Here is a 27,710-nt window from a genome sequence, read left to right on the forward strand (position 1 = left end):
TCATCTTGAACTTTTAGATACCATAAAAAGAAGGAAAACTGCATATCTTGGTCACCTACTTCGTAATGAAAAATATAAGATACTTCAATTGATTATAAAAGGGAAGATAAATGGAAGAAGAGGACAAGGAAGACGAAGAAAATCTTGGCTGGCAGATATCAGACAGTGGACTGGTATGAACTCAGAGAGACTGCTCAGAATAGCTGAGAATCGCTCAAAATTTGCCAAGGTGGTCGCTGACCTCCGATAGGAGATGGCACTCAAAGAAGAAGAACTAGATATTAATTATTCTGTTCCATAAAATTACTGCAACAGCGCCCAAAACATAGGTTTGCAGATTCATATTAAATTAAAACGTTATAACCAATTATACAGCACTACAGAGTCATAACTTTGAAGGAGAGAAGAGCTTGGATTGCCAGGCGTTTTTCTTAAATATTTCCAAAACTGATTAAAGTGCTTTACAATATCAGAAAATTATAAACTAAAAATAAATAAATAAATAAAAATTACAGATAAACCCTATCACCCCCTAAAATTACGTTAAAATTCTACTTTATCCTTTCCTCTCTGCTGGAAATATTCTATCACGCCTCTCACGATAAGCTTAAATGAAAATAACCAAATTATGGACAGCATACAAAACTTTTAGATTTGGTTATTATCTTAAAATATTGGATAGATATAATTACGCGAAAATATAGTTATTCTTCTATCCATGAGAGTTTCGGTATGAGATAGTCGGTCTGATATAGGGATAGCAGGATTTTCATCCGCAACTAGACCAGAAGAAAATATGCAGTTAACAGATATAATATAATGGTCTCGTAGCCTTGGTTGGTTGGCCCATAATTCCAACTAAACTCTATACATGAGAAGTGTTAGCTAAACTAATATTCATCATTCTCTACTACGGTCGATATTTCAGCATGGTTCATTTACAAACTCGCTGAACCAGTTTCTCCTCCTACTTCTCTACCTCTGTTATCTGTTCCATAGGGGTAGATGGATTTCGACTAATCGTTTAAAAGATTCGTAGTGAGATGCATGAACTTTTTTTTTATCTAGCTAAGGTGAACAACCATTTAAAAGTTCAGAAATATCAGACTTATTTTAATAAATTAACAATGTTTTAAATGTACAGCTCGATTTCAACATTAATTTCATATAACGCATATATGATAACAGGTCACACTGTGCAAATGATTGTGGTGCCCTCTAGTGACATCTGCAAGAAATATATTGTAAAATCATAAATGTTTTATTTTCCTCCTTGTTTAAAGCCGATAAGCTGCTCAATTATTTGTACTTAAACCCGAATATAGGAATATCCTTTTTTATTTTTTTAAAGTTTACAAAATTCATCCTCAAAAACTTTCTCCAGAAGTTATTTCATTCAGATTCACTATCCCATAAAAATGGGTACTCCCCTAAATAGTCATTCTCCTTATTTTTATATGAATCCTCACCAAAGAAAAAGAGTAAAATTATAACACTAATGTAGGCTAAGGGCAAGATATTCGAGGAACCACGGCCTAAGATCAAGCAAGTTGTCTTTCAAGCCACTTCAGGCCCACGGTAAGTAGAGTACAGATCTCGGACAAAAGACCAAAAATTCTAAATTTTAATTCAAATTTTAATGATTTCATTTTAATTTTAACTTTTAAATTAGAATTGAAAGTTGAATCAATTTAATCTACAGCTGAGTTCTAAAAGGCTAAAAACGCAATTGCAGATTAAAATTTGATTTCAATTGCTCAAATCGGGTTAGAATAGTTTGCGAGCCCTTTCTCTGGAACAGTAGCGGCCAAACTTTTCTGGTATTGGAGGGGATGGACTACACGCAAAAAGGGATTGGAGCAGTGTCATTAATATTTAAAATTGAGAGAAAGGTGGAGGGGGAAAGTAAACAACAACAAAAAAAAAAAAAAAAAAAACAGGAATAAACTGCACACAGTTACAAAATAAAAAAAGAAAAGAAAAAGAAATAAATAAAAATTGTAAAAAAAATAATTCTTGGATACATTAAAAAGTTTTTAGTTAAAATTAATCGACTCAATAACAATTGATTAGTGTTATTTGTTACAAACAACAACAAAAAAAAGATCAATGAGAATAATTAAGAAAGCGATACTTTGTGACAATTTTGTTCGGTTTCGTACGATCGAAAGGAAAGTAACAATTTATATACGCACTTCATCTGCCGCCGAAACAAAATATTGACTTTACAACGAAAACACTTTTCTTTTATTGTCAACAATATAGTATAAAATTAAATAATAAATAAAAAAGCTGCAGGAAAAAAAAGGCCATAGACATTTTATAACCGGCAGCGTGTTTGAGAGCCGAATATAAGTAACAGACATTTTGAAACCGATTTTTTTATATATATAGAAATCTGTTTCTCGAAAGTCGAATGGAAATCATTAACAGGCTTCGATTGGATATTCCTCCTCTAAACTGTACAACCAGTGCACACAATATTGTTATATCCTTTTTAAAAAAAAAAATCTATTACGATATACACAAACATTCCAACAAAAAATGAAATAAATAAATAATAATAAGGTGATAATGATATCGCTCTTTCTCCCTTCATCCTTCCCTTTTTATTATCATCGCTTTTCAGTAATGCAATCACAAAACCAAATATCCTTCCTAAGTGTATGTAGAAAGTCAATATCAACAATAGAAATATCAGCATTGGAATCCCGTCTAAGATGAGAAAAACCTTATATTATAAGGAAGTAAGGTTTTGTGACAGACCATCAGCAAACCCATTAAGGGAAAGAGATATCTTTTATAATTCTATGACCGAAAGAAGCACAGAAATAGTCAACTAAAATTATTCTAAAAAGCATAAGTTTCATCCCACTCTCGATAACTTAAACTAATGCAAACATACACAGAAGAAAAAATTCGGAGAAAAACAACAAATCCTAAGAAATAATAAACGCCATTATCTTAAAAGATCACTGTAGTTTGGAACTATTCTGCAGAAATTACTACATGAGCAGAAGACGTAACTGATAACAAGTTGTGTCGGTCAGTAGATTTTATATTTAACGCTTTTTATTTATATTTTTTGTATGGTTTCATGTTAGCATGGTTATGTTAGTCATGTAATAACGGGCCATTTCAAATTGATAAATTGATTTAAATGGGTAACGTTTTAATTTATTATCATTTGCCTTCCACCAGGTTACTTAAGTCCAAATAGAACAGTGACAGCAAGAACAAAATGAATTAACTAAGTTCACATTTATACCTGAATAGTAAAAGTAAATGCTACCAAATGGTGTCGGTGGTTGATTTTATGTTTCGTGCAAAATGATACCAAATAGTGTCCTGTAGTTCTATACTACTATATTAAACCTTTATAGAGCTCGTAGAACTGAAGATATGCCATACTATTATAATATAAAAAAATATCCGGTAATGTTATTCATTAATAACAGCATCGAAAAAATGCTTTATATGTCCTTAAACTGATTATCAGATTAATCACTAGGATGGTATCAGTGCAGTAACATTTAGCAACAAACGCAATGAGTTATAAACAGACAGACAGGTTAAGGTGGTTATATTAACCAGCGTGTGTGTAGGCCTGTCAAGTCTACAATCCGAAGATGAGTTTAGGACGGAGACCATATTACTGAATACTAGCGACTGGCATGAAGACATAAAATGCATATATTTAAATGATTTTCACTTAAATATAAAACCATAAACATGATTATATATATATATATATATATATATATATATATATACACGAAGGTGTGTTTTCGGCTTAATGAAAAAACGAATTTATAATTTCAAAATTATTTTTATTTTTCAATATAATCTCTCTTAAGACTAATACATTTATTCCAGCTTTGTTCCAGCGCCATTATCCCGTTCCTGTAGTGGTTCTCAGTAAGATCTGCAAAATACCCCTCTACAGCTGCAATCATGCAATCACCTCCTGATTCGAAGAAAAACGCTGACCAGCGAGGAAGAGTTTTAGTTTTGGGAAGAGAAAGAAGTCAGAGGGAGCCAAATCTGGGGGAATAAGGTGGATGTTCCAACAATTCATAGTGCAGATTCCTTAATTTTCCCATTGAAAAAACACTGATACAGTGTTTTGGCAATCATTGTCCTGATGAAAGATGATTTTTTCCTTCTGTAAACCGGTCTTTTCTCACGAATTCTTTTCTAGTCTGGTTAAAAGATCGGAATAATATTCCCCGGTTATTGTTTTACCATTTTCAAGATAATTAATAAACAAAGTGCCTTTAGCATCCCAAAACACCGATGCCATGACCTTTCCTGGTGATGGAACCGACTTTGGCGCTGAACAACCGGCTTCTGTTTTGACTGCTGTTTGTATTCTGGTATGTAATGGTGAATCCAAGTCTCATCCATAGTAATAAATCTAAATCGACGGACAAAATCAGTTTTATTCTTGTTAAAACGCTCCAAGCACTGTTCAGAGATTTTCATGCGAGTGCGTTTTTGATCTGCTGTGAGCAAGCGCAGCAACTATCTTGCGCAAAGCTTTTTCATTTGCAATTCTTCATGCAAAATATATCCTACACGTTCTTTTGAAAATATAGTCTCAGCAATTTCACGCACTTTGATTCGCCGGTCATCCAATACCACATCGTGCACTTGATCAATGATTTCTGGTTCGTTACACTGTTTGGATTTCACGTGGATCATCTTCTGGTACGGCCACGTTTAAACTCTGCAGTCCATTTCTTAATTGTCGAAAACGAAGAAGAGGAGTTCATAAACTTTTATGAACTTCGAATGAATTTCTTTTAGTGTTAAACCTTATTTTACAAAGAATTTTATAACCGCACGATACTCAATTTTATCCATTTCAAGGGATACAGACAACATTTTTGCTTCAGACAGCTGTATAAAACAAAAACTACTTGATAGAATGACTTGCAGTTTCACATGGATGCTTATGACAGATGTACCAACTTAGAAAAAAATCTTGCCGATAGTGTTGCTATCTATGGTCGAGGCCTAGAACTTTTCAGACCACCCTCGTGTATATATATATATATATATATATATATATATATATATATATATATATATATATATATATATATATATATATATATATATATATATATATATATATATATATATATATACGAAAGAATTAACACCGGATATTTCCTGTCTTAAATTTAAATTGAAGTAATTTAAGTTAGTTGTATGGAAATTTGCAGTGTGTAGTTGAAAGCATAATATGAAGATCATATGATTGAACGCAGATGACTCATGTATGCACTTATTGTGATTATTTTTGAACATAAATCAAAGGAAATGAAATAATTTACTTATAAACACCTTTGCATCAAGTATCCATTATATCTAACATTCGGATAGTCAAACATTTACAAACGGCCGTACGAAGTGTCTAAACTGATGAGTCAAATGTACTTGCGTATGGGAGAGGAAAAAAAACAAGCTGAAGATGTTAACATATCAATAAAATGGCATACTTCTCTTGTATTGTAAAAGAAAGCAGCAATTATCCGTCATGAAAAAGAAAAAAGAATAAATAAATAAAATAAAAATCATCTCACTGTTGGAACATTGCCAAATTTGCAGAAACAACCTCTTGACTGACGCATTCGAAACAACAATCAACAGTCAAGTAGCCAAATAGCAAAAAAACACCTCTAAAATAGCCATCAGTTAAAGGGATAGAAAGATTTTAGAAGAGCAAATTAGAATAGCTCAACGCGTAATTCACGTGTTAAGAACATCTCATATAACCCTGTTTGAAAAGAGAATTTTGTGCAATTTGACTGCTGCATTCTTGTTTTTCTAGTTCATACTCTTATGCATTTATTTTACATTTAAATCAATGTTACGTTCTTTTTAAATTTAATTTAAACATAAACTCGGCTCTTTAATAAGAAAGGAATAACTATCAGTGCATATTATCTCAGAAAAACTTCTGAATTAAAAAGAGGACGAAGACATCGAAAAAATTCCAGGAATTTTCTTCTTTGTCAGTTTTTCTACGGCTGGTATAAAAATATAATCCCTGTTGGGTATTCAGTAAACACTGAACCTGTTTTGTTGGCTGTAAACACACTATAGTTCAGGTTAACAACCAGCTTGTTAACCTGAACTAAATACAGATAAATATATATTTCGTTCAATGTAAAATGGGCATCATTCAGGGAGAAATCAAAAGAATTGGTTACAACATTTAAAATATAATGATACAAAGAAGGTGATTTTCGGACAGGTTTAAAGGTGGCGAATATATATATCTTATATCTTAGTATATATTAATATATATCTTAGATTCTGCTGAGATTAGAATCTAAGAACATTAAGATTCATATCCTGAGTCCTGAATATAGTGAATTCAGCCAGTTTAATTAAACGCATGAAGTACTTTGTTAAGTAATTATGAAGTCCATTTTATCAAACAGTCACAATTGATTACACCCGGAGATCACAGTTCGAACACTGGAAGTATTTTGCCCTTACTCATTTCTTTATAGTGTGCCTTAGTTGCTTACATTGTGTTTACTCTAATCTTGACAATGTCTCAGTAACTGTAGGCGAAATAGTGACAATAAAGTACAGATTCGCATAACACATAACTAACACATAAACCTAAATACTTCTATTAAAAGACACTTGTTAAGAAATACAGTTAAGACTTAAGAATACATCATAAACTTAGCATAACTGTCAAATATATGGATACATCTTAAACTTTTCTTCATTTATAAAGTAAAGCATTTTTAAATAAAGTCTAAATTATTATTTTGTGTACAAAATTGGATATCAGTTTTGAATCCCTTAAAAATTTGGGAGCCTAAAATTCGAGTTTCTGGATGCAGTGAATTTCTCCCTAATAATCACAGTAATAATAATAATCGTATGATGATACACGGCAGTGAGTCCCCTTTACGGGGAGGTACAGCACCATCTCAGTCGCCCCAAATTTTATCCGAGCTCCGGAACCGGCATAGCTGATGAATCAGACCTATGGCTGGATCAGTATTCCTGACTGTAATCCGTGTGTGTTCACTGGACCGGGATGAAAAACCCCAGATAAACTGGTGGAAATAACCTTTCCGTCCACGCCCAAGACCGGCTATGGCAGATCCTTAGGCTCCTCGCGTCGTCGACGGGAATCGAACCTAGGACACTCCTTCCCCAGGCATATGGTTGCGAAGCACACAGCCACTAGGCTAACCGCGCGGACGATAATTACAGTGAACCCCTAATAATCACAGTCAGATATCTTAAGCAAATATCTCTAATCCATATGTTTGTATTTCTGATATCTTCAGTTCAGTTATTGCATCTACATCAAAATAAATATTTGCTGGAGAGAGTGAACTTCTTACGTATTTTCTTATATTTTATTAAGTAATTCTTTTCTTTCTTTATTTTTTTGTCCGCTACCACTGTCTTAAAATGCTACTGAAAGAAGATTGTAACTTTAGCAGCATATGTGGTTCACATCGTAGACACGCGGTTATGTACTCTGGGGACTACGGAGACGCCAGTGAGTCGGCTGTCGATTATTAAGGGTAGTTGGCTAGGTTAGAGATAGAGAGAAAGAGATTAAGGCAGCACACAGATAGCAATAACGCTAGAAAACACAGGCAGTACGGCATGCATTCATTAATTCCTGTTTTCCAACTCTTTTGTATTAAATTAGTCCCTGAATTGATGCAGGAAACCTGATTAATTGAATATTGGGTGATGTTAAGCCTAATAGTACAACACAGCCTAACGTCGAACTGAATTCATAAATTAATAGCCATGTAGCATGCGTTTGCAAAAAATAGTCGGTGTCGTTTCTTAAAATTCCCTTTTATGTCCACCCCCCCCCCTTTTTTTTTTTTTCATTTCAGTATAACTTACACGCTCATATAACGGTATTATAAGTCACGAAATCGAAATTTGCAATAAGAATATTACAGAGTAAGGAATGCAGCTACTAATGCACAACTGCAATTATGTTTGTAACGCTTTCTCACCCCCATTCCTTCTCCCTCACCTTTAGCTAACTGAAGAAGCATTTCTTGAACTGTTTGCCATAATCCTATATAAAAATTTCTTTTTTTGCAGAATCTCTTATGAAAATTTCCAGAAGAATCATAGGAAAGAAAATTATGATAATGAATGGTTACGTGAAAAAATATTTTAATCAAGAAAACACAAAACATATTGTTACAAATAGTAAAAAAAAAAAAAAAAAAATAGTAATAAAGTAAAATAACTGTTCTGGAAATCAATCAATTTAATAAAAAAAAAAAAGAATATTAATATACATAAAATATTCATAAGAATTATCAATGTCTGGTGATGTTTTTAGGGATCCTCATAAAATCAGTCAGATTCAACCTATTTCGATGTTTCCTTAGCGTTGCAGTGACTAATGATGTATAATAAAATATTGTCTTAAAGCGATGGTATGCAAGAGCAATCCCCCCCCCCCAACACACACACACATACAAGTGTGAAATACTAGTTTAAAATGATTTCTAGCTGAACATTTTAAATTCTGTTCCTCAGTATTTAAAGAGAGAAAGAAAGAAAAAAATATTTTATAAAAATAATTGTCAGAAGTGGGATTTGAACCCACGCCCAGAAGACTGGACTGCGACCTGAACGCAGCGCCTTAGACCACTCGGCCATTCTGACTTCTTCCAGCAACTTCTCAGATCTCTTAAATAGTTGATTAATTTCTTAATGTTAACAGTTTCAATTCATTATTTGATTCTGATTAAATTTAATAAACAACATTTAAGAGAATGTACGTGATATTAAATATATACTAACTAAAACAAGGCCAACCAAAATTTCATATATTAAAGTCTAAGTTTTGGGTTATTGTTCGAATTGAATATTTGTCGTAGATGCAGTTTAATAAGCAAATTAATGCAAAGGTTCGAATGTGCAAAATAAATCCGCTAGGGTTCAATATGAATTTAGTATCTTTACTAAAATTTGTTACCTCAGTTTTATTTAAAATTTATTATTATTATGTGACACCTCCAGGGAGTCCAAAGACTCATCGAGGAAACGGCGTGCTAACAGAATCGAACGATAAAACTCCTTCCAACTACTAACCGCGCTCAAACTTGCTTAACTTCTTGCGTAAGGCATTAGTAGCAGAGGCTCTACCAATCGACCAAGCTTTGCTGGCAGCTTATTATTGATGGTAAAACGGTTCCAAACAATAGAAAATTACATGTTATAAATGACAATAAATAGAGTCTTCAAACATAAAAATCATGAAATATTCCATGACGTATGGGTCATTTCATCTTTGCCTTAGATTATTTCTATACAAATTTAAATCTGGCTACTAATTAATGAAACTTTCATCAGTTTGAAACTTTGTTTCTTCAGGAAAAGCTACAGTGATTAAACATGTGGTATGCTATGGCAACCACCTTCTTTTGTATGTCAATGCACCATGATATTGCTCAACAGCCATATATGGGGCGCCATTTAAAATAAGCAGAATTTATTACATTATTATTTTACAAGAAGGAATACGGAAAACTAGGTATACCCCCCCTACACACACACACACACACACACACACACACACACACACACACACACACACACACACACACACACACACACATGCTTATGTCAATTCAAAGTGCTTCTTTAAGATAAGGGGTTGGCCGGTACCGTCAGCGATGTAAATGTGAAGCAATCGCCACAATATTTAGAGAAACTTTGTCAACAGTGGCAACAGTGAGAATCTTCTCTCAGGTGGGAATTTTTAGATAAAGAAGTTCGAAATGTTGACTCACTGATATGGTAGCAGGCCTAGTCAATATTTGCTCAGAATTATTCGCCTTCTTGTTGATTTGATAAATTTACGCTTACCATTATGCTACCATTCAAGCAGTTAATCATATTAAATTATTAAGTGTATTTATTAAATATGGAATCATTACTGCTTCCGATTTTATATGTTAACTATTTACTTTCCTTTACAAGATAAATTGCTCAATATAAAGGCTAGTTTTCTTCTTCTTTCCAACATCTAATTGAGTTTAATTTTCAGTTAAACTCAGTTAGATAACAACGTCATACTACATCAGACTTCAAGCGATTGTGGCAATGATTACGTAGAATACAAGGGAAGCTCCCTAACTTTGTAATACCGCTACCTCTAAAATAAGACACTAATGTATGCTATTAGTTTCAAGTGGTGCCTCCCGAATCGAACAGAATTAGCTCAAAACGAATAAATTAAAAATAATCATATTCAGTTCATATAACCGATAAATGGATTTAAATTAAATAAAACTAAATAAATATTAAGGGTGATAGAGGACAGTGCCTTTCAAGCCTGAATTAGGTTCAACAGTTCCACAGGTCGTCATCATTCTCGTCATTCTCGATAATAGTATAAGGCAATGTTTCTCAAACTTTTCTGGAGGCAGCCTACTTGATCAAAATATAGAATTCAGCAGCTCATAGCCTTATATTCCACTCTTTACCGATGGGTCATATTTTATAAGTACAGGTTAGCCTTAATATGCCTCCTTCCCCTAAATGTAAAATTGTGGAGTAGCTGGCATAACATACATAAACTTAATATTTTTTAGTAGGAAAATGAAGTCGGGAAAATTATGATAGGAATAGGATAATTGTTAAGGAGTCTCCACGCAGTTGGTTTTCACGACACCCTTCCGTTGGAAAAAGCATAGGTTCGAATCCCATTTAGCATACAAAGAATCTTTAATCAGGGCTTTTCATAAATGCCTTTGTTTATGTCCATATGCTTTTAGTGTAGTTATTAAAATTACAGTGGTTTTAGTATGGTTTTTTGATAGATTCAGACTGTTTTGATAAAAAAAAAAATCCAGGATTTAGATCTGAAGCAATTAAAAAGACAAACGAATTCTATTGGATTTCGACAGTGTTTGAAATAAGTGTTTACATTATTTCTATGAGTTTAAGAAGTTTAAGAAAGTTTTAGTGTTAATAAATAATGATATACTTATAAAACTAGAAAAATACATGCCCGCTTGTGAATACTGACTTAAGACACGTTACATACTGCCTCCACAACCTTAGTTTCCTCCGCAGTTTTTCCAACTACCTCATCCAACCAAATTGAAACTTTTAGCGGTCAATATGAAATAAAAATTAGTGAGATATCATGCATTATTGCTTCTCAGAACTTTGTCAAATAAATAATTCGTACAATGTATTCGTGTATAATTAATGCACAATGGATATATATATATTTCTAAGCACTAGGTTTCGTTATTACAGACTAAGATACAAAACCTTTGCTGATCTTTAAAAATAAAATTCTTAGAAAAAGTCTTTGGACCTGCGAGAGATAATTCAACAGTGGAACAGAAAAGAAGACACAATAAAAAACCATACCAATTCATCACCACGAACTGAGGAAATTAGAGCTTGTAGACTGAGATGATCTGGACATGTGGAAAGAATTGGTGAGGAGAGAATGGTTAAAGAAACATTCAAAATAAGGCTTGATGGAAAGCGACCTAGAAGAAGAGCACAGCATCGTTGGGAGGATAACATCCAAAAAAGACTAGTTGAGATGGGAACCCTGGACTGGACTGGTAGAGTTCAAGACAGAAATGAGCAGAAGAAGATAGTTCTTGCAGCAAAGACCCTAAGAAGTTTCGTGAGTTAGAAGAAGAAGAAGATGATGATGATGATGTTGTTGTTGTTATGTTGCTTCACTATACGGTAGAGTGTCGCCCTTACAGCTTGCAGTAATTTATGTAAATATATTTTTATACTCTATAGTTTCATTGTGTTCTGCGATTTTCGAAATTAATTATATAAAGCAGAAAGAATTTGCATAAAATTTTGTTATCAACTCGCTAAAACTGTTCTACATACATTGCAAATTATTGGAAAATACCTTCCTTAACACTTCCAAAGAAAACCAGGCAAGTTCTGTCGAACAGCAAGAATATGAAAGCGCTATGCAACAAGAATCCATTCCTATAGGCCAAACTATCAATCGATTGTATTATTTATATGTCCCCATCCATTTTCCAAGAAATGACCAGAAAAGTGGCACAAGCAGAATTTAGTGCTTCATAACGACAATGGTCAAGCACAATGTGTTGTATGTACAACAATTTTTAACTGAAAACAACATGACTGTGTCTCCGCTCTCCTTGGTCTCTAGATCAGACTCCTAGGGGGACTTTTTATTTTCTCTATATTGAAATTTCAGTCACAAGGATAGCGATTCCAGACGGGAGACGTTTCAGAGATCCTGACCCGAATTGTAAGCAGTGCTGAGATCCGAAAGGAAATCTATTAAAAGTGCTGGAAGAGATAATAGAAATGTTAAATTCATATCTGATGTAATAAATTCGGAAAGAGATTGGAGGGAACAATAACAAATATCTATAACTAAACCTATACCTTTTTTTTTAAAATAAGACTTCAAACTTTCGGCTTTCACCTCATACAAAATTTTAAAAAAATTTCTTTGTTAATTTTAGCTTCAGAAGAAAAGTGATGTATCAGTTTCATGATATCGGATTTGGTTTTACTACGCGTAATTTCTTATAAGAAATTATTGTGTTTTAAATTCAAATAACTCAAAATTCGAATTTTCAATTATTTTACCCATACGAGATTGATATTGATCGGCAAGGTCCGAATAAAAGATTGACTACAGAACATCATATTGCCGGACTGGTTGGCCGAATGGTTAGAGTATTCGCTCTCCAACTAACAGGTTGCGGTTCGAATCCCGCCGTGAGCATGGATGTTTGTGACTGTCTTCAGGTGGGAGATGAAGTTCATCGCTTGGTATGAAAGGACCGCTTTCATACTTATATAATATTATAATATATGATATTATTAAGTTTTTAATAATATTATATATTTCACCAGGCGATGTGGGTGCAATGTGTTCAGTACTGGTATCAGGAAGTTTGAGTGAGTGTCTGACCTGTCTGTGAATTTTACATGTGTGATTGAAGTCTAGATTTCCATATACAGGTTTACACTGCTCTTCCAAATTTCTTGCCATGGCCTCTGCCTTGTCTGCATCAGTCTGTACAAGGCCCTAGTCAGAGAGTATTGAGGGAAGTGATTTGCCTTTGTTTTTTATATTTCTTAGTAATCCCCGGACAAAGTGATCAGTAGGTGAGATAGAGGATAACTTTTCTTCCCATAGATGGTCTCTGTGATGAACCTTGAGTGCATCTCTCACAGCCCCAGTATGTCTGTTTAGATTTGTTTTATCTTGTGGCGCACGAGTTTTACGAAATCTTTTCCTGGCTCTGTTTTTTCCCTGATCAAGTTCGTAATGTCTTCAGGCAAGCGACCAGGCTTGTGGACAGATTTGTAGAACGTGACTACCGTTATGGCGGAGTTAATTAGTTGGGAGAGGCTTGTAACTGCAGATTCTATATCGTCTTTTGTACGAATGTGAGGAACATGGCCAATACTATCCCTGATCACTTCCGACAATCTTTCCCACGATATATAGGAGTGAGGGAGAGCAGACAGGTATTGGGTTGTGATCAGATGACAACTCATTCAATGATCTTAGGCTGTATTGAAGATTAATATCCTGCAGGATAGCTACATCCAGGATGTCCGCAGTTCCAAACGTACTAAGATGAGTTGGTTTGGTGGGGCCTGCCACAACAGCATTGTGTGATCCTATGAAGTTGGAAAGAATGCAACCATACTTGATGGTTGATCTGCAATTCCATGCAGGGTGCTTGGAGTTCTGATCCCCCGGCTATAATGGTGGGTTCTCTGACGCATAAGATGGCATTTAGGTCAGAGTGTGGTAGATATTTTAGGGGGTTGGTTGTAAGTAGAGTAGATTTTTAGTCTGCCAGCTGAGCTGGTGAACACCTCCATGCCCGTGATCTCAAGATTAGTGGTTGGAGGGTTGTTCACAGAATTGTGCTTGGTGTAGTTTTTAATGAGGATGGCAGTGCTGTCACCTCTGTAGACCAATCTGTCATTTCTGTATAGGCGGTAACCCCTTATTTTAGGGTTATCTGAGGGTCTTAGATGTGATTCACTGATTAATATAACATCTGGTTGATATGTATTAGTGGAGCCTTGAAGCTCCATAATTTTGTTTCTTAGGCCATTCGCATTCCGTGCAATGATCTGCAAGGAGGCTGGAATAAGTTTGTTTCTACTTATGAATTACCGCTGTGAGGATGGCCTGTGTTTCACGGAGAAATCTTTTGGTGGAGGTTGCTGAAGGGTTAGACAAGCTGAAGTCTTGTAGCATGTTGGCTAGAAAGGCTGTAATCACAGCTGTTAGGTTTGTAGGTGCTGATTTGTTTGCACGGGCCATGCCAGCATAACTTCTTGTTTGCTTTTGGTTCACTCTATCTTTGAAGGTCTCTGACTGTGGACGCTGAGCCTCTAGCTGTGGTGCAGGGGCCTCTGGTGTTCTTGTACTAGAGGAAGAGGACTGTTTGGCTGATTCCATCCGTCTATTTTTTGGGTGCCGAATGTATCCCTTGTAGTTGGGCAGGATGGGGGCCACCGCAGTTGGCACATTTAGCCGTAGTTGTTTCTGGTTTTGTGCAGATATTGGTTGGGTGGATGTCCCCGCATTTCAAACATTTAAATTCAGCTTTACATAATTTCTGGGCGTGACCAAACTTTTGACACCTATGGCACTGCCCAGAAGACGCCCTTTTTCGGAGTGGGTCTGGTGTGACAATGAGTCCGCAAATTGTTTTTCAAGTTGTAGATATTTTTATATATGTTACGGATCTCCATGAGGACTAACGGCATGGGAGACTTGTTGGCTCTGTACATTCTGCTGACCTTAACTGGAGGCAGATCCTGTAAATTAAGATCAGCAACTATATCTTCTGTATCAATGTCTTCACAGACGCCACGGAGGACCACTTTTAAAAAATTTTTCTCCGAGCTGAGCGAAAAGGTATGATATTGTATACCTCTATTGTTCATTTCTTTTGATAGTCGCCTGTAGTTTTATCACCATTGTAGGATATATCGTAATTCCTTCATCCACATTTTTGGCCTTTACATAGCCAATGTGTAGGTTGGACATTGTTGATCTTAAATCTGCCCATCTCTGCTTCTCTCTTAACGTACCAATTAAAAATCAGAAAGCGGTCATTTTTCTGCCAATTTTTTGGGCGAGGGTGATTTGATGGATCAAATTCATCATTATTTGAAAAATAATGATGAATTTGAGCAAACGCAAACGAAATAGCCGATACACGCCGTTGGCAACTTTTCTCGGCTGAAAGGAAATGGGCACAAGATTGTCCAGCGCCTATATGCGGTTGAATTTATATGTCTAAACAAAATTCAAAATCAATTTTGGTGCAATAAACAAAAGACGTGTCACAGACGTTTTTGTATGTTAATATAATCGGAGGCACTTTTTCTTTGGGAGAAGCAGTGGAGTTCAAAATTTGACCATCTTGTTCCATTGTGAAGTCTTTGAGTGGTTCATCTGTTGTTCTCCGCTTTTTACGTACGCGGACTTCTTGAAAATCTGTAGCAGTGGGGTTAGCCAATTCTGACTAATCTTCCATAATCTCAGCGTCAACATCTGTGACACTTGCCGGAGGATAAGTATCATAAAGTTTCACCTTTCCTGGCCAATTTTTGTTGAGTAGTTTGCCCAGTCTGATAAATTCCCGATATACTACTTCAAACGTTGTCTCGTTTGGCTGCTGTTCCATATCTGTCAATGTGGACCTAAAAAAAAAAAAAAAAAACGCTTACCGTGCAGTTGTAGTCTGCAGGACTCAACTATTTTGGTAAGAGCACTGATTCAAAATTGCATGATTTTCAAGACACATAATAAACGCCCAAAATTCAAAACTTGTAATCAATTAAACTCTAATCAAAACCAGAATATATATATATATATATATATTTACTCAGAACGATACTGGTTTGATGGGTGAAGCATAAATGCTTTTCATATTCCCCCTTTGTCTAAGAAGAAAAGTTCTTTGAGTGGAGAATTATTGAGCTTTAAGCTCGCCCTCAAAGGGCAGTGAGATTAGTTGTGTTCAGCTGGGCATAGAATTGACTTTGGTCTTTCGTATTTTCAGAATTCTGCTTCATTGTAGTCTGAAGCTTGCTTGATCAGCGGGTTCGGATGATTATTTGTTTTGATGAAGAACTTTACTGCTAGGTCATCGAGGACCGAATGTTGACTTCCCTGTGAATCTGGGAGTTTCTGATAAATCATGGGCATCTAAACTCATTCTCAGGCATTTGTTCTGTATTCTCTGCAGCTTTTGAATATTTGTATTCGAGGTATGGCTCCATGCAGGAGATGCGTAAGTGATGATTGGGCGTATTACCATCCTGTATGCGAGTAGTTTTTTCTGAGTGTCCAGTTTGCGTTTTCTGTTGATCATGGGGTAGAGCGGCGTAATTACTTCGGATGTCTTCGAGCTTATGTGTTTTATATGACTGGTGAATTGTAGTTTTTTGTCGAGCACTACGCCGAAATACTTGACGTCACTCTGCCATGGGATCTTAACTCCTAGTAGATGTATGTCTTCCTTGGTCTGAAACTTCTTTCTAGTGAACAGTATGGCTGAACTCTTCTGTGGGTTTGCTTGGATCCTCCAGTTCATCAACCATTTCTGTAATGTGTGAATACTGCTTTGGAGTCTTTTGATGGCTAGTTTGGGGCTGAGAGATCTTGCTAATAATGCAGTATCATCTGCAGTGATTGTTGAGCTTGGGTTTTGAGGGATATCAGCTATGTAGACAGAAAACAGCAGGGGGGGGCAGGAGTGAGCCCCGCAGCACACCTGCCAGGACCTGGCGTCTGATTGACACAGTTTCATTTATTTTGACTTGCATGAATCTGCCTTTGAGGTATGTATGAATTATATTTACTTATAGATTTCTTGGTATATTGAATGTGATGAGCTTGTAGAGAAGACCCTGATGCCACACCTTATCAAAAGCCTTCGCAGCATCTATGAAGCCTACAGCTGTGTGGAGGTTCCAGTTGAAGCCTTTGGTGATGAATTCGACCAGTCTGTAAATCTGTTGTACGGTAGTGTGGTTTTTTTTCTGAATCCGAATTGCTCATTAGGAATAATACCTAGTTTATCCGTTTCTGATTGAAGCTTTATAAGGATGATCTTTTCCGCAATCTTTCCAAGGCTGGACGGAAGACTGATAGGCCTATAGCTTTCGGGGAGCTGGGTGTTCTTTCCAATCTTTTTGATTGGCGTGATATCCGCCATTTTCCATGTTAAGGGAAAATGTTGATTATGTTGACTAGATGCACAATGGCTGTTCTGGGGAGTAGTTTGATTATTTTGTTTGTGATTCCGTCTGGACCTGGAGCCTTATTGTTGTTCAGGTGGGTTATGATATTTATAACTTCTGCTGGAGAAGTGGGTGTGACAGGTTCTCGGTCATCCTTTTGTTGTGTTATGGCCTGTTTGACCCAGCGGTTAATCTTGTAGATAAGACTGATGTTCAAATTTTCATAAGAGGAGTTATTACATTGAGTTTCCAAGCTGTCTACCAGAGCCTCTGCCTTTTCCTTGTCAGTACGGGCTATTCCCTTCTTGGTCTGAATTGGGTACCAATTCAGACCAAGTGCCTTTTAGTGCGGAGGGTTCTCAAGAATTTCCAAATGGAGTTGCTCTGGATTTAGCTTCGTTAGCTTGGATTCCCAATCTTGGTTTTGATGTTTTTGGAGAGCATCGTGAACTTGTCTGTTTAGTTTGTTCAGATTTGTTTTATCTTGTGGGGCTCTTGTGTTATGGTACCTCTTTCTGGTTTTGTTTTTCAATCTGATTAGATCTATGATTTCCTCGCGGATCCGACCACTAGGGTGAAAGACTGTAGTTTGGGTCACTGACTTTATTGCTTTTTTGATTTGACTTGTTAGGTTGTTTACAACAAAGTCTAGCTCCTCTTTAGTGTGAATAACAGGGACTGGGCCAATGTGTTCATGGAGAATTCTGGATAGCTTGTCCCAAGATTTGAAAGAGTGTGGAGGGGAGAATTGCTCTTGTGTACCGAGTTTAAGCAGAATGGGGTTTGGAAGAAAGTTCATTTAATGTTTCCAACTGATACTGGTATCTGATGTTTTTGAGGATGACTATGTCAAGTACATCTGAGCTTCTAGCTGAGCTGTGATGAATGGCCTCTGTGGGTCCGGCTACAACAACAGAATTTTGTATTAAGTAATGATTTAGAGTTCGACCTTTGTCGTTGATTATGGAGCTATATACTGGCATTAATGCCAAACATACCACTATATACTGGTATGTTTGGCATTAAAGTCACTAGTCATGATGATGGAGTCTGTGAGGCTGAGAATGGTGTCCAAGTCAGATACCAGTAATGGAATGCTGGGTGGATTGTATACAGCATAGCGTTTGATACTGCCAGCATTGTTGGTATGAACTTCAACGCCTGTTATCTCTGGGTTCTTGGTTTGTGGATTTGTCAGAACATTGTGGCTCAGGTAGTTTTTAATGTATATGGCTGTACCTCCTCCACTGCTGGTGAGTCTGTCTATTTTGTACATAATATAGTTCCGTAATTTGGGGTTATTAGCTGGCTTGAGATGTGTGTCATTTGCTAATATTATGTCAGGATTGTGTCTGTGAGTGAACTCTTGCAATTCCAGAATTTTGTTACTCAAGTCCATTTGTGATTATGAGAGAGTTGGGATGGAATTTTCTTTTATTCATTATTAAGGGCTGTCAAAATTGAGTGGGTACCTTGTAGGAATCTTTTCGTGGAGGATAGCGAAGGGTTTGTCATGCTGATTTCTTGCAACATGGTAGCTAGTCAGGAAGCTAATACTGATGTTAGATTAGAGCTTATTTGTTCATGGAATGGAACAGCCTTAGTTCGTTCGGCCTCTGCATAAATTTTGGTCATTGCTGCAGTTGGTTTTCTTTCCTGAGTTGTCGAGCTGGAGATTATTTGAACCGGGGTGCCACCTGCACAGCTGCCTTGAGCATCGCTGTAGTGTGTTGGACGGGTAGTTTTTGCTGACCCTCGGTTCTTAGGGTGTGTAATCCATCCCTTGTAGTTGGCAGGGTGAGGTCCTCCACAGTTGGCGGATTTAAAATAAAGATATCTTAATTTGCAATGTGATTAATTTTTAAAAACTCAGGAGTTGACGAAAAAAAAGTAGCAGTAAAATCGCAAGAAAATCATTAAACACCAAGTTTGTATTTACTGATTAAAGTTTAAGGTTTTTTTCTATTATTGAATATTCCCATCATATATTTTAAGTCATGCGGTTGCCTGACAGAAAAACCTTCATCACAAGCTTCCTGTTCTTATCCACAGCCATATTTACATGTGAAATTCAAAGAGTACTTGGTTCTATATTTAGTATTCAGAGTACCACCAAGTACAGCTTACATGGCATCAGAGTAAAGGCTTTCTAACAAGAATCTCTTCCTTAGCCCTAATCTCATCGATCGACAATTCAGGCTGGGACTGTACAGCATAAAAGTAATCTGAAAAAGCACACCGTTGGTCATCGACCGGCAAGTGAATATACTAAATTATGCATGTCCATATGCTTGCAGTAAGTGCGGTGAACTTAAGGTTTTCACGGAACTATTGACTATAAAGTCTGCATGAAGTGCTTGGCTGCTCAATATTTTCTGCTTGATCTGAGGATGTCGTGCTTTGGTGTTCTTTAATCAGATTTACTGCTGTTTCAATGCGTGGCATCATCTCTTCTTAGAGAATGCTTTCTCTCCCATTCTGAGGTTATGGCTCATATTAACAGCTTACAGCGCCTGTTGAGACAATAACGAAGATGGGGGGGGTGAAATGAAAGACTGTAGGAGAAGTAGCCAAAGTTCAAAAGACTTTCCGGATAGCATCGATGTATACAAGGATTATAATAGCACATCTTCCCTAGTGAGAAAAACAAAGAAGAAAAATACGGTACATTAAAGAATTTTCGAATTTTCGTTGGTCCTTAGTAAAATCTGTAAATGGAATATGCACCCTGAATAGATTATTATTTGATATATATCATTTAATAAGTTACTGGAACCACATTTTTGCATATTTTGCCAATAAGGATAATTACAGGCCTATACGTTTTCAATCAGGGATTATCGGTACATTAGGTGCAAAGAAGAAGCAATCACCCAACCTCCTCCTTTAATTCACATAATTTAATTTGAGGAAAAGCACAAGACAAATGGAACGTTTATTAGCGTCGTAGTTTACCAACTTTTCGTAAACAACTGTTCAAGGTGAAATATATGACTTACAGTATTGTTACATTATTGTTTGATTAGTATTATTATTATTGATATTCACGATGGAGGAAGATTTATTAATTGATTTTGACACATATCGGTTACAGTAAATATTGAGGGATTTCATTGTTTGCAAACAGAATTTAATGGTTCTTATTTCTAGCTATATTTTGAGAGGTCCAATTAGACCACAAGCGGAAAGAGTAAAATTCCAAATAATTTCTGAGAAAGTCAAACCCAAAATGCAAATTATTTGTTTTCTGTTATGCCAAAAGTATAACGAAAATATTACTATAATTAACATAACATTAAAATTACTTAAATCGTCAGTCACAGTTGGAAACTGGGTTGTATGTCAATTTTACTAATCTTTAATTTAAAACTTATTTCAAAATCTAAATCAACAGCACAGTAATAGATATCCGCAATCGCATTGCTCATTCTCATGATAAGTCCCCGTCAAGTAGTTATATCTTCATCTCTTCCTGAACTTGTTTGGCTGAATAGCTTGTCGCAGTCAAATAACTTGGCTTCATAGAAACCTCATTAATAGTTGAACAGGACGATGAATCCTATCTGCATAATCTACTGTGCCTCACAAAGGCTGTATTCTCTAACTAGTTAAGCATTCTTACAAGCGAACTTGCCTGAAGAACACACGCAGTTAACTGACATAATACACTGCCCTCAGAGTCGCTTCGTTTATAATTCCAGTAAACCCAACTCAAACTCATTCTTGCAGGCTGAAAAGGCAGATTTCTGGAAGAAAAAAACTTTGAATGTCGGTTTGAGACAAAGTAACTATCAGCTGAAAAGATCATATAAAGCTTCGCGTTCGAGACAATTTGTATCCAGGGCATTCCAGCCCAAAGACAATGGCATTACCGAATCAGCTATGGAGATTCTCAAACAGCTAAATAAATTACAAAATTACGAAATATCGTTCTTAACACATCTAAATAACAATTTTGTAACTACGGGTAAATTTAATATTTAGCATAATACATATAATGTTAGGTTGATCAACAATACGGATATTTCAATTATTCTTATTTGTGTACTGTATTGCATAATATAATTTCCTCATTTTATATTGTGCTATTTGGTCTAATGTATGGTTAACGATTCAGCCAACTTCCTTTAATGCTCTCGTGATTCATTATAACGAATACAGAACGGATTACTTCGCTACATAACTTATTCACACCAACGTATTTCCCTACGTTTATGTGACTCGCCAGGGCTAGATAAACACAGAACGTAATAAGTCATTCACGTAGACAGTTTTATATCTAACCGTCCTCTCCTTCTGGAGCAATGTACACGTGCATTATGTCCGCACTATATCTCTCGCTAGTGACCGTTGTATGTATTCATTATGTCTTCCCATGTAAGCCTGAGTTGGTTAGTTGCTAAGGTCATGAAGCAAGTACATTACATCTATAAATTGCATTTATTCACCGGCGAGGTTCTGTATTTTGTGAAGAAATAAGCGATATTCAAAAAGCTTCTATCAGTGCGACTCTGAGTACAGTTTAAAGCCGAGAAAGTATTCTCGGTTCCCTACTGACATTCGAACTAGCTCTTTTCCCTGAGTTCTAATCCTGTTAGAGACTCGAAACCTATGACCTGTCGCTCTTTGAACTGCATCGCGGAACCTTTCTGCAGCCAAAACCTAAGCTGTGGCAATTCTTTGGATGGATTTTGAAATCTCATGAAATTTTAATTGGTAGGTTTCCTTTAAAAATAGAGGGATCATCTGGCGATTTAGAAGATTTTTTTTTTGAAGATTCTCTTACATCAAGTGTCAGAACAAGTTCCAGTTTCCAAACGCTCTTTCGAAGTTTATCAATAATAGCAAACTACTGTCGCTTCTCGCCGACTTGTCTAGAAGATACCCGGATATGGTACCCGTTGTTCTTTACACCAGTCACAACTGTATATGAGTATTATCAGTGTGCACGATTTCTTCCTAAAGTTTTCTCTATTCTTTAGTATTATCTTATTGATCTTAAAAAGGTATCAAATGAAAACTCTAATTTATCCGAAAGGCTCTCAAATGAAAGAAGAGGGAAAATAAAAGAAAAAATCTAATTAACTTCAAAATTCTGAACGATAGTTTTACAAAAAATAACTTTTAGTTTAGCAGAGAGAGAGAGAGAGAGAGAGAGAAAAAGAGGGGACAGAGAATGTCATTCATTATTTGAACTTGTCCATTCTTCCACTAGTAGGAAGCACGCGAATCTAGTTTATGGCCTGCTTACTATCTCCAATATCAGGACCAAAACTTTGCACCAGCTTAAAGCACCACGTGATCAGTAGTTCGTACACTTCTGAGGACACGTTCATATTTCCGAGTAGAGATATTTAAAATTGGACCAACCTCGAAATTTCGCTTATAGGATATGTCCGGTAATGTGGATGCAAGACAGTATTGGAAAATTGCCGGCAAAGTACGAACATTATTAAGCATTAGATTTTCAAATATAAAATACGCAAGCATTTCTTACACTCGTTGTCTCATCTAGTGTTATATCATCTCATTTTGTTTTTGTGTTATGTTAGCTAAATTCATTTCTTAAAATGCTTTCTGATTTGGGGTTGGGGATGAAATGTTTTATAAAAAGCTCCTCTGATATTATATTCAACAGGATATTTCTTATTGTTTATTTATTTATTTGTTTCTGATTTTTCGTTTAAGCGAAGTGTTAGTGTAGCAATGTGCAGGAATGCCAAACATGCGTAGCAATTTTTTCCTTATTTTATAAGGCAGTATTAGGATTTTTCTTCTCGAGATCCCTGGAGTTTTATTAAGTATAACATGCACTTTGGCTAGAGAACATAACGGAATTTAAATACATCATGCTCTTGCTTCAAAGCCATTGAAGAAATAACTAAACCAGTCATCTATCTACCTGTGTTAGAGTTGTGGCTTGGTGCGATTGGCTGAGATATGAACTTAAACTAAGACTACTAAACTTAAGGATGATTATTTTTCAGTGAAGCATTATGACAAACTAAATCTAAAACTGAACGAAACGTCATCATATAAAACTATGATGGCTAAATCCACAAGAAAAGGTACACGATCACATCCAAAAGACTGTGGTAGAGACAACTAAGGATATGAAGATAGTATTTTATGTCTCTAAATTGCGTGTGTTATACTCGCTGGTGTCCTGTTTTTCTGGAAAAACAACCCGAGTTTTCGGAAAGAAAAAACCTATCTATTTATGTACGAGATTGGCTAACTTGCCTTCATATATATATATATATATATATATATATATATATATATATATATATATATATATATATATATATATATATATATATATATATATATATATATTAACAATTTCTCATTTCGCCACGTGTAAAGACTTAAATCTGGATACCAACACTAAGCAAAGTTATTTGTGATTATACAATTTACTGTTCTTCTATTGAAAGCATGTCCTATGCAAAAATTACTACTTTTATAGTTCTGGCAATTCGATGTCATTTTTTAATCCCCATATCGAACACTAGTGTTCGATACTAGTGTTCGAACACTATTGCGAAATGTATTTATCAAAAGTTGCTTAGCACGAAATATTTTTTCCTGCATAAGCAACTGCGTGAAATGTTTATGTGGCATATGCTCAGACTGACTGATTTTCCCTTTCAGTCGTTTCCTAAAGTAGGTGACTTTGTAGGCATTGCCCACAAAGTATTCAGGGTGGTTCACCATTGCTTTCCCTAACCCCCCAATTTTATTCACGCTTGGGACCGGCATATCGCGTGAAATGTTTATGTGGCATATGCTCAGAGTCAGAAATAAAACATTTTCGCATGAGGATATCACGAATGCCACGCTTGCTCAGTGAGGTACTACGAACTTATGGAAGGGAAATACATCAAACTTTCTGGGCCAATAAAAGTGTCATCAAAACTGTCACCGGAGCCATCTAAACTTTCGGATTTCCCCTGTCCTCATAGCAGAATTTCATGGATAATTCAAGTTTATCATAAGTTGTGTATGCCGCGTTATAAGCAACTTCGGTTAAAACAGATTCAGATTTCCATTGCAGTGACTTTTTTTTTCTCATTACCTAATCCAGCTGACCGTGGAGATTGATTGATTGCCCTTCGGTTTACAAAGAGTTAGATAAGACTATAACGGCCTCGCCTACTCCCTAGGGGAATAAAATGCGATAGTGGATTTTTTTATTCCTTAACCTGTCTCATTCTCCATCTATTTGCAAGCCGCCCTGGTTGGTCAAGTGGTTTGCGTACTCACACCAATAGGTCGCGGGTTCAAATCCCGCTGTGGGCATGGATGTTTGTGATTGTCTTTAGGTGTGAGATGAATTTCATCTCCCGGTGCCAGACTACCGTCCCGCTTATTGGAGGCCTGAAGCATGTTTTGTCTCTAGTGCAGGGTTTCCGGATTATGTAGATTATTGTACATACAAAATACAAGTACTACAGGTAATTGACATTTTGTACCATATGTTATAGACGAAGTGTGCTTAACTTTTTTTTTCAATAATAGAAATGAGCAAAAAATAATAATACTTTATAATATTATTGCGCATTGAATGTGCGTAGTAAATTTAGATATTAATGTTCTTTTTACGCTGATCATTTGATTTCATTTGAAAATATAATTTAAACATACCTTAAATGTAATACACCTCGCTTTCACACTCTCAAGGCTATGTAAAGAATTGAAGTTGACAATGTTTGAAATCCAAACAACAGTGTATATAATTTTCGGTGCATACTGATGAGCTGGCCTCATTTTGGCTAAATCGTTATTGTTTCATTAAAAGTAACTTTTAAAGCAAACGTATTGTAAAAAAATTCAACTCATCATGCATAATTATTATATATAAGTACAATCAAACCAATAAGCAATGCGCAGTAAAAGTATAAATAAAGTAATTAAAATTTAAATGTCTGTTCAGCGCCAGCCTTACCAGCAGTTTATCCACATATTATCAATTTTAGTATCTGTGTATTTCTCACAGCTAAAGCAGCGATAAAAGAATTAGCAAAATTCAAGTGAACAGAACGAAATGTACTGTTCTAACAAGACAGTACATTTCGTTCGAAACAGAGTTTAAGTTCTTAAGTATACGCCAAAAATTAAAATGAAATTCCAAATGTATTTTTGCATATATGTTAAATATCAATTTTATCAAAACTTTGAAGGGAGCCCAAAAGGCTTTAGTACTAAATATTCTTACTGGCAAACGGACAAGCATTCGAATGAAGGGGAAACTAATGCAAAACAAATTAACAGGTGTGCTTAAACATTTTGTCAAAGGCATCCAGCTGCGAAAAAAAAATATCTGTCATAAACAGATGTTTCATATTACAACGGCTTTAGTGAAGGACCAAAATTAAACTTGGTCGGTCAATTTTAGTAATGAGCCTCAACACAAAATTTTAAATTTCATTAGAAAAGGAAATGGGTGAAAACCAATACTAATAGCAGTATGTAATATTATTAAACAAACTTCTTCCATAATTTGGATGCTAACTCTTGTACAATTTATCTCCAAAATGCACTTTGATAGAAAAATAACATTGCTTCTATATGACATTGTATAAACTAATTCTGTATAATTCTTGAAATTTTAAAATTCAGTGCATAATGGTTTATTTTAAAATTAATATGCCATATTTTTGCAACATATTTAGCTGAATTCTATAAATTAAAAAAAAAGTAAACTGCTGCGTTTAAAAACGTATACATTTGCAAAAGTATAAATTTATTGTATTCTTCAAGGCGCACTCGCATAAATGAACTTGGCGACTAATTTTACTCGGTTGGATTGACAGCAGTTTAATAACATTCCAATGTTTACATTTGCTCAATTTATCCTTCAGACAGTTGCTTCCTCTTCAGACCTTGTTTCATCTCTCTCTCTCTCTCTCTTTCTGCTTCACAAGCCCCATCTATTGGTAATAATGCCAAGAGCATACATTGCCAGAATCCAATTCTAGTCTCATCACAGTAACCTGCTGTAGTTCGTCATCTGTATTAACTAGGTCATAAAACCATGACATTTCGCAGGCCTGTTTGAAGGTTATTTTGGTATAACATAACCAGAATTGTAAACCATTAGTCACGGCTTTATATGTTGATCTTTTGTTTATCAAGTATCAAATATACGTACGTCAGCTGAAGAAACTAAAAAATAATGGCGAAAAGAGTTAAATCAGATTTTTTTTTTCATACGCAACAGACCTCACATGACAATGGTTCAAAACGCATGCTTCAACACCTAAAGATTATAATTGAATGAAAACTGAAGCACAAATTACAAAGAATACCAGATCCCATAAAATATATGAATTTATACATAAATATAACCGGAGATTGAGATAATCAATAATGTTCAGCTCGCAGTTTTGAGACAGCACATAAAAATAGCTGTCACAGCGCACGACAGAAGGGGAAGATCTAAACGTGCCTCTGAGGAAGTGCACTAAGTACACTAAATGGGACACGAAGTTACTAAAATGAACTATCTTCAGACCCAGTCAGCTATAAGCGTGTCCTTTCAGTTGGTGTCGTTGACTTGGAGTGCGTCTAGTAACTATGACATGTCAGTTCTCTTTGAAGTATCCAAAGCATAAATACTACTATAAATAAAATAACAGAAGCCCGCCGAAATCGACAGGATTTCATACAAAAAAATAAGGGTTTTTGACATTCATTATTCCATACATTACAAACTGGCTTAAAATCAATTATGAAATAGCGTCTTTGGGGGACTAATAATTACCAGAGTGACAAGTGATCTTGGGTATGACTTAAAAAATGCTAATTTATAAAATTGCATGTTGTTCGTCTATAATACGACGCGAGAAAAATAAAAATAAAACTTTAAAATAATACACATAAGTGACATAGAAGTAAATTTGGACGATAAATAATAGTTCAGATAAAGTCATCACTATGGCATTTGTATGATTGTTGTTTCATCCATTTGCTAGTAAGAAATATGAACTTATAGTATCTTAGCATTTCTTAACAAAAGGAAAACAAAAACGTTTTCAAGTGAGAATTTCCTACAGCACGACTTTCTTTTCATATCATGCTATGAGTAGACATATTTTATTTCTTTAATTCAGTGTGTCTATTTTTGTACAGTATTTTAAATGCTGCCTTATACATTTTATACATTTTTATTGTAGCAAATTTTCTCATTTCCAAACGTTTTGAATTCTGAACAAAAGGCGTCAGTATTGTTTTTGCCTTTCCCAAGGTTTAGTACTTATATCGGGTTTCATTTATTTCATACGCCTTGAAATGCAACAGCCACTATGATGCAACATCTAAATTCAGAAGAAAAAAAAAACGTTTTTTCATTAAATTGTAAGACTATTCCACATTGAAACATTTGCAAGTTAAAGTGCTCAGATTTTTTTTTTTGT

The 27,710-nt window shown here is 35.4% G+C and overlaps 1 protein-coding gene and 1 non-coding gene across 2 annotated transcripts in view; both read right to left on the reverse strand.

The window, feature by feature from the left end:
- LOC150104220 (3',5'-cyclic-AMP phosphodiesterase 4C-like) overlaps positions 1–27,710 on the reverse strand; it is a 360,345-nt gene that overhangs the window by 182,974 nt on the left and 149,661 nt on the right. The gene's annotated exons all lie outside the window — the stretch shown is intronic.
- TRNAL-CAG (transfer RNA leucine (anticodon CAG)) lies at positions 8,608–8,691 on the reverse strand. The gene has a single exon. It is a non-coding gene; the product is annotated as a tRNA-Leu (tRNA).

This window comes from Typopeltis vanoorti, chromosome 8 (assembly GCF_054136105.1).
Source record: "Typopeltis vanoorti isolate ZY-2024b chromosome 8, IOZ_Tvanoo_1.0, whole genome shotgun sequence".
NCBI lineage: Eukaryota > Metazoa > Arthropoda > Arachnida > Uropygi > Thelyphonidae > Typopeltis > Typopeltis vanoorti.